This window comes from Camellia sinensis, chromosome 13 (assembly GCF_055761805.1).
Source record: "Camellia sinensis isolate YWXY chromosome 13, ASM5576180v1, whole genome shotgun sequence".
Taxonomy (NCBI): Eukaryota; Viridiplantae; Streptophyta; class Magnoliopsida; order Ericales; family Theaceae; genus Camellia; species Camellia sinensis.
Genome location: NC_138973.1, coordinates 111,937,091 through 111,946,291, shown reverse-complemented (window position 1 = coordinate 111,946,291; position 9,201 = coordinate 111,937,091). Strand labels below are relative to the sequence as shown.

General features: G+C 36.7%; 1 pseudogene; it reads right to left on the bottom strand.

The window, feature by feature from the left end:
• Positions 1–559: 559 nt before the first annotated feature.
• LOC114264147 (gibberellin 3-beta-dioxygenase 1 pseudogene) lies at positions 560–1,929 on the bottom strand (annotated as a pseudogene).
• Positions 1,930–9,201: the final 7,272 nt, after the last annotated feature.

Below are 9,201 nucleotides of genomic sequence, written 5' to 3'. Positions count from 1 at the left end.
TTGTGATATTAATCGAGTATCGTATGATCATGAGAAAAAAGAAACGAAACACTTTGGCACGGGCATTGCATATGCATTCACCTTATACCTTTATTAAAATTTACATGTTGTGTTGGATTATTTCTACTGGGTTTTGGCTCACCCGATATGGGAAAAACATTTTTAGGTGCTGGTGCTATGCCTCTGCCAAGGCAATAGCTAGAGAGGACTTGGAGCAAGAGCTTCATTTTTGTTTAATTGTGTATTTTTTTTTTGTACAAGCCAAGGGTCGTCAAATGTACTGGATTTAAATCCATTTTGTTGTAACCAAGTACTGACTTGAAAAATTGTAAGCCTTTAGGGCATTCTCTTAATTGTTTATCTTTCATTTTATATTCTTCATCATGTAACATATGCAATAGATTCAGGGTTAGACTTTTGAATGTATAGCTGCATATATTGCACTTTTGTACAAGAAACTAGGAGTTAATGAAAGATAATTATTTCATCTTGTGTTGTTGTTCGATTAATATTGTAGACTGGTTATTGTATTTATTTCAGGGCGTCACAATCGACAAATCTACATGGTACTAAATGTGTCAAAATGAGTCAAATCAAGTGCCTTGTTGAAGTAAGTTGCCTTTACACCTAGGTACTCCTTCCATGTCACCAGGAGATAAAGAGGGGGATGATCATGGTCAGTCAACTTGATCAATGGTGAGACTTTGGCATCTCTTGACGGGCCAAAGAAATAAGCAACCGAGATGTGATGTTCAGCCTTGTTGGCGACTGCTTGGTGCAACGTGGCCTTGAACCGACCATTGGAGAGGATGTGCATTAGGTCACCAACGTTGACGGTGAGTGCACCGGTGAGGGGCGGCACGGTAACCTAAGCATTGTTTCCATGGAGGACTTTGAGGCCGCTTGTGTTGCTTTGGTAGAACAAGGTGAGGAGTGATAAGTCTGTATCCGGGGCTAAGCCCATAGCCCGGCTTGGGTCCAGGCAAACCGGGTATGAGTTCAATTGGAGCAGGGCCTGTGGAGATTCGGATCTGTTGTTGGGCTTGAACCATTTCACATATTCACGCATTAAGCCCAAAGACGTCACCATCAAGCCCATTATTTTCTCGAACAATGCCTGCATCTCCCTTTGGTAGTCTTCAATTACATAACTTCAAGAAACAACTACTAGCTCATTCTTACAATAAAGTTTTGTTTTGTTTTTTTTAGGTGTGTTTTTGTTTTATGTTTTTTTTTTTAAACACATAATTTATTTGGCTAAGTGTTTTCAAAAATTATTTTAAGAAAGTATTTTAAAAAACTAAACTTGTAAAACAAATCAAACTACTCGTATTCAACTTGTTAAAAACTCATTTAAGATTGGTTTATTAAATAAATAAGTAAAACTTAAATACACTTTAAATCATGTTATATTTTTCATGCTAAGCTTGAATAACTTATTACATGATTTGACTTATTATATAAACTATTAAAAAACTAAATTACTCAAACTCAACTCGATCAAAGTGCATTTTAAATTGTTTCGAATGCTAAATAAGTCAAGGATGAACATATTTAAAACTCGTTAATATTTAAACTAAACTTGAACAACTTATTACTCAATTCAACTGTACTAGTTTTGAGCCCTTAAAACAACCAACATTTTAAGAAACATCAAATGGTTTTCACATAAAAATGAAACGATATCAAAATAATTGTGTTTGTAAACTTTTTGTTGTTCTTATTTACTAAAATACGAAGAAAAAAAATGTTAGCATCAGTTTTGCCATCTCTCCTAAAATTAATTGATATAAAAAGAATTTTACTATGTCTTTTATGAAATTCTACATCTTTTTAGATCAGTTACAAGGGACGAAATCATATACTAAAAAAAAAATAAACAAAACAAACCTACAACCAAATAAACTTATGGGTCTTCATATTTACCATTTTGTTAACTAAATTAGATTGTTTGAGTTGATTTCTACATTGTTAATAGCATTTTGATTATCTCAAGTTAACCATATCAATTTACTTCAATATATGGCTACTTCTGATCTCGGAGGGTGGATTCTTGTTGTCAGGCAAAGGGAAGTACAAGGAAAAGGAATGATTAAAGGACGTACAAGCATTTTCACTATATTTGTGGATAATATACCAAAATCAGTAAATTCGAAGGGGCTGTACAATCTCTTCTCTAAGTTTGGTGTGGTGAAGGATGTGTTCATTCCGCAAAAGAGAAGAAAGCTCACTAACACAAGATTTGGGTTTGTAAGGTTTGACTGCTCTATAGTTGTAAAAGTAGTAGTCCAAAAAGCAAATGGATTATGGGTGGATGATACGGCAATAGAGGTAAAGCATGCAGCTTTTGGCAAGGAAAAGGTAAAGGGACAGGGAGTAACAGGCCCAATGCGTCTTCAAGCAACAAGATACAATGGCAACCAAAGGGAAGGAAGAAGCAGGGTAGGAGTATCTACAAACCAGAGGTCATATGCAGAAGCAGTGATAGGACAAAGTAGTGCTGGGAAAGACAACATTACCTTGAAGGTTGAGGAAATAGGGAATGGGTGGCTGTATGAAAGTGTGGTGGTTTGCTTGAAGGATAAGCACACTAATATTAATCTGAAGAATGAACTTGAAGAAATAGGCACGGAAGATGTTCTGATCAGAGAGAGTGGAGGCCGTGATGTGGTGCTAACATTTAAGACAAAGGAGGAGATGGTATAAAAAATAAAGCCTATTATGGAGCTGATTTTGGATTAGTGCGAGGCTATTTTTGAAGGAAAAGATGGACTGGTTTTGGAACATGAAAGGTGTGTGTAGATCAGCTGTTATGGTATTCTACTAAACTTATGGAATAGTAAAAATCTGAGGAGAATTGGTGGTTTGTAGGGAAATTTTCTATGCTTTGATGGTGATAGTGACCACCCTAAGTTCTTTGCATGTGCCAAGCTTATTATCTCCACCAAATGCATGGAACCAATCAATAAGGTAATTAAATTGGATTGCAAAGGTCCACTGTATCCAGTAAGAGTGTGTGAAGAACAAGTGGTGATGGCAAAAACCATGAGTATGGTGTGCAAGTGCCAGAAGGACCAAGTGGTGGAAGAGAAGTGTAACTCAAATGATCCAGAGACACAGGGGCTGGGAAGGAGCAACAATGTGGAGGATGACTCAGACTATGCAATGGACTTCAGAGATGAAGTGGCTGAAGGTTGTAAGGCACGTGGAGAGAATCAGAGTGAAGAGGTAGAGCAGGTGTTGGGTGGGAAAAGTGATACAGAAGTTACAGAGTCTAGTAGTGGCGTAAGGAAGGAGACTAATAAAGAGGCATGCAAGGTCATGATGGGTATAGGGAACCAAAAAATTGACTTTGAAGAAGGCGCTAGCAAATGTTAGAGCATTGATGATCATGTCCTCACACCAGGCTCTGTTAGAAGCTTAAGTGGGTCAAGTCTGAATAGGCCTAGAGTAGAAATTGAAGTGGTTTTGGGCCAGAATCATAGGTTATGTAAAGGAAATAGATAGAACCAAGATAACCAAGTCCAAACTAGGCCTAGAGGCTAGGTTGCTAACACTATTGAAGGTTGTGGGGCTCTTGGGCCAAGTGAAAGACAATCAGGTGTGTCTTAAGCCTAGGAGCTGGAGCATAGATCTCAACCTGGCAAAAATAAGAATGGAGGAAAGAAGGTAAGAAGTAAAACAGCTTACTGTTATCAATATCCAACTAAGGGCTCGCTTAGTTTGCTCAGGAAGTATGGCCAAAGAGGGGTTTCAACAAGTAAGGCAACCTCAAAACCTATAGTATATAGAGCAGTAGTACCAGCAGTTTCCTTATCAACCTCTAACAATAATGGGGTTGATAAAGGGAGACATTTACTAGAGGAAGCCCAAGCAACTTTGAAGATGGGGGAAATTCTAAGCATGAAGTACAATAGAAAAGAGGGTGTAGTGCTAAACAAGATTATTGACCTCGAGGTAAAGAATCAAGGAAGAATTGAAGGGAGAGCTACAACAGGGGTTTGAAGCATACCTTATGGGGGGGCTGCTTATCATGGAATATCGGAGGGCTGGGGAAAAAAAGGAAAGAAAGGTAAGCTTATGAAGCTCTTTCAGGAAAGAAATGTGGATATGGTGCTCCTCCAAGAAACCAAAAAAAAAACAGAAATCTCTGAAGTAAAAATAAGATCTATGTGGGTGAGAGACAAAATGGAGTTTTTGGCTGTGGATTCTGAAGGCTCAGCTGGAGGACTACTTTGTGTTTGGGATCCAGATGTATTCTAAATCTCAGAAAGCTACAGCGACAAGAGATTTCCCCTTCTATCAGGTACACTCTTCCATTCTTTTGAGTGTGTTATTTTAAAAATTTATGCACCTAATGATGTAGACTTAAGAAGAAAGCTATGAGAGTGTTTAGTAAAGCTGATGGAGGAGTTTTCTAAGCCTTGGTGCATGGGTGGGGATTTCAATAAGGTAAGAAACATTAGTGAAAGAAAAGGGTGTTCAAGAAGGGATAAGGGCATGAGGGAATTGAATGAGTACATTGATAAATGTGAAGTATCTGATTTACCATTGCTAGGAAGGAAGTATACCTGGTGCAATTCAGGTGAAGGTGAAAAGTGGAGTCGAATAGACAGAGTTCTTAGAGGCTTTCAAGTTAAAATTATGGGGGTTGCCAAGGTTGATGTCTGATCACAGTCCCCTACTACTAATGGAGGATGAAAGGGACTGGGGCCCTAAACCCTTCAGGGTTCAAAATGCATGGTTCTTACATAAAAACCTCCAATCCTTTTGGGAAAATAGTTAGAAAGAGGCCAGAATAGAAGGCTGGGCTGGGTTTATTCTGTTAAATAAATTGAAGACTTTGAAGGCAGACCTAAAAAAATGGAATGTAGAGGTATTTGGGAATGTAATCAATAATCTAAAAGTAGCAGAGAGTGAACTGCATGATTTTGATGTTGTTGCTAAGAATAGAGATCTTGATGACTCTAAAAAAATAAGAAGAAGGGAGGTTAAAGGAGAGGTATGGAGGTTAAGCAAGATGGTGGAGAGAATGTGGCTTCAAAAGTCAAGATTGAATTGGGCATTGAAAGGAGACAAGAATACAAGATTTTTTCACGTTATGACTAAATGTAGATAGACAAGAAATGAAATCAATTCAATTACAGAGGGGAAGGTGATGTATGAGGATCCCTATCATGTGAAGAAAAGAGTGTTTGAGTATTTCAAAACTCATTTTTCTGAGGACTGGGAAGTGAGACCTAAATTAAGAGGCTCTTTCAAATCAGTGCAAGGCAGCTATGGGTTTGAAAGACTGGAGGCATTGTTCTCAAAAGCCGAAATTAAAGCTACAGTGATGGATTGTGATGGCAACAAAACACCAGGGCCAGATGGCTTTAATATGGGGTGTTTCCAGAAATTCTGGAATATAAGGAGGAGTGAAGTCATAAATTTTTTGAATGAATTCCATAAGAATGGAAGGTTGGTAAAGGGTATAAACAACTCTTTTATAACCCTAATGCCCAAGAAGGAGAGTCCCTAAGGGCTAGCAGATTATAGGCCTATAAGCTTGGTGGGATCAATATACAAGATCATAGCTAAGCTATTGGCCTAAAGGTTAAAATTAGTGCTGCCTCAGATAATTAGTGAAACACAGTCAGCCTTTTTAACTGGAAGGAATATTTTAGATGGGGTGTTAACTGCCAATGAGGTGGTGGAGGGGTAGAAAAAGGCTAAGAAGAAGGGGCTAATCATAAAGTTGGATTTTGAGAAGGCATACGATTCCATCAATTGGGGATTTTTGTTCTCTATGATCTATAAGTTTGGATTTGGTGCTAAATGGTCTAGCTAGGTTAAGGAGTGTGTAACCTCTGCTAGGGTATCAGTGCTTGTCAATGGGCCTCCAACAGAAGAGTTCAGCCCACAGAGGGGGTTAAGGCAAGGTGATCCCTTGTCTCCATTCTTGTTTAACATAGCTGCTGAAGGTCTGCATATTTTATTATCCAGAGCTCAGGACTTTGGACTGATTAAAGGAGTGAAAGTGGGCTCAAATGGGGTAGTTCTATCTCATCTTCAGTTTGTAGATGATGCAATTTTATTCTGTGAAGCAGATGTAGAAGATGTGAGGCATGTGAAAAGAGTACTTAGATGCTTTGAATTAATGTCAGGGTTAAGAATTAATTACCACAAAAGTGTTGTGTGTGGGGTGGGGGTCTCAGAAGATACAATGCTCAATTGTGCCTCAGTTTTGAATTGTAAGATGAAATCACTGCCACTCATTTACCTTGGGCTTCCTCTTGGGGCTAATCCAAGGAAGAAATCCACATGGAAACCTGTGTTGGATAAAGTTAGAGGTAGGTTGGTTGGGTGGAAAAGAAAGCCGATGTCTTTTGCTGGGAGGTTGACACTTGTTACAGCTGTGACATCTTCATTACCAATGTATTATCTGTCTCTGTTTAGGATGCCTGAAGGAGTTGCAAAAGAATTTGAAAGGCTTCAAGCTTCATTTCTGTGGGGTGGCTCAACATTAAAGAGAAAGATTCACATTGTTCGATGGGAGGAATTATGTAAAAGTGTGGAGCAGGGAGGGCTAGGAATTAGAAAGGTGAGAGACGTTAATAAATGCTTACTGATAAAATGGTTGTAGAGGTTTGGTTGTGACACTAGTGCTCTGTGGAAGAAGGTTATCTGCAGCAAATAGAAATTGAAGGGTGGTAGCTGGTTGCCATCATTTGCTGCTAGTAATAATTATTCAACTGTATGGAAAGGGATCATAGCAATTCAAGAACAAAACACCAGCTTACAAAAGATCTATTTAAATAATTATCAGTTAAAGGTTGGAGATGGAAGAAGAATTATTTTTTGGACTGATATATGGTGTAATCAACTCTCCTTTAAAGATAAGTTTCTTGGCCTTTATAGGTTATCCTCAAAGAAAAGTGCTACACTGAAGGATATCTTTGACAAGAAAGATGCTTTAGGTGAATGGAACCCAGCATTCAGAAGAGAGTTGTATGAATGGGAGATGGTTCATCTGCAGAATCTTCTTAACCAATTACCAGCAAGTCCTATGCTAAGGCCTGATCAGGTGGATAGGCTTGTTTGGTCAGCAGCTAATTCTGGTGAGTTTTCTGTAACATCATTGTATAAGTTTGTGGTTGACAACCTTGGTCCAACCCTCAGAATCAGTAAGTTGGTGTGGTTAAAGTTTATTCATCTTCAGGTGCAAGTATTTGGGTGGATGGCTTGGAAAAAGAGAATCAAGACAAAGGAGTTTTTACAAAGACTGGGGGTCTTAAATGTAAATGGGTCTAATCTATGTGTATTCTGTATGATTGATGTTGAATTTGTGGATCATGTCTTAGTCTGCTGCCCTTTTGTGTGGAGTGTCTGGTCTAATATGTTGAATTGGTGGGGGATCCAAGGGGCATTACCAGGATCTGTGGATTAATTATTGTTGTGGTGGGCAGGTGGGAAAATAAAGAAAATGGAAAGGAAAATCTAGAGTGCTATCCCATTAGCTGTATTATGGTTAATCTAGAAGCTTAGAAATGAATGCATCTTCAAATCATCTACTCCAAGCAGGGCTGAATTGTGTGAGCTGATTAAGACTAAGGTAGCTTTGTGGCTAAGTCCACATCTGAAGGACTTTCATTTCTCAATCAATAATTTTATTTTTAATTTGAGTCAGATTAGGGTGTGCTTGGGAGGAAATATGTAGCATTGGTGTAGCAGCAGCCTTATGATGTTGTGGTTGTGTAGCTTTAGGTGTTTTGTTGTGTGGTCCTCTATTAGTTTGTTGGTTCCTCACCAACTTTGGGCTGTGCTAGCATATGATCGGATAGTCCTCACTGTGCCAACCTAGTTAGGATGGTGCAAGACTATTGTGATGCTTTTTGCATACCCTCTTATCTGTTGATGTAATACTCATGGTTGTACTCTTATTTATCAATGGAATTTTCTTTGGCTGATCAAAAAAAAAAAGTTAGCCATATCAATTTGAGAGAGTGTTTGAGTTTGGTACAAGCATAAACTTAGAAGAGGGTAAGTGAGGGCGATCACCCCTTATGATTTCAAAAAACCCCTTTATTATAGTAGTATTAATTATAATTATCTCCAAATTACAGAGGCTCGCCCCCTTCTAGATATTTTTTTTATAAATTTTTTTCGTCATCCTCTCTAAAAAGATTTAAAAAATTTATGTGGTTACTCCTCTATATCTATAAAACAATGGATCAAAGTATAAAATTAAAAACAAAAAAAAAACAAAAAAAAAAATAGACAGAATATAATAAAAGAAATTAATTTCTTATAACTACATTTGATCATAAGCCCTATTTGCAGATTAAAAAAAAATGTGGATAAAAAAATTATGCTTATTTGTATATGTTTTTATCTTATTTTTACTTTTTATATGTCAGTAGAAAATTAATATTATAGTTCATACTTTTTATTTAAAAGTTTTGCTAGTATATATATGTTTGCCCCTCTATTTGAAAATCAAGGGTCCGTTCTTGGTTTGCTGGGCCCATTTTGAGGCCAACTTTAGTGATCCGAACCGTTCACTTTTTAGTACTCATTGAGTAGAATATTCATGCAAAAATTTAAGATAACCGGATATCGATACCTATATGTTTGAATCACATTTGTATTACCAAAATGAATGGCTACTCTTGAAATTGTAATTTCGTCCATTTTTTTAAACAAATATAATTAAAACATATAACTATTGATATCTGATTATATTATTTTTTTGCATAAATATTCTACTCAACAATTCTTAACAAGTGAAAGGCTCAGACCGGCGAATGTAGAACCTTTTATGATGAGTAATATTTATATATTATTTAAATCTTTTAATTTTGAGATATGATTTTTCAAGTAACACGATGAGTTTTATCATTCACATGATATTTATTGCATGAATATATGTAGAACATAAAGTAAATGCAATAAATAACATTTCTCCAAATTAAATTTTTTTATATATCATTTTTCTTCAAAATAATGTGACAACCTTGGATCATAAAATGTTACATGTTTTACCAAACTTTGGAGATACCTAATGTTCACACGTTATAATAGGAAAAATGAATACTACGAAACTCATGATTTAGAACTCATAATTTATCCATATGATAAGAGAATTGAATTTTATATAGTAATTGAATTTGCAACAAATTAAAAATTAATATGTAATTTTTATTTTATTGTGAATAAATT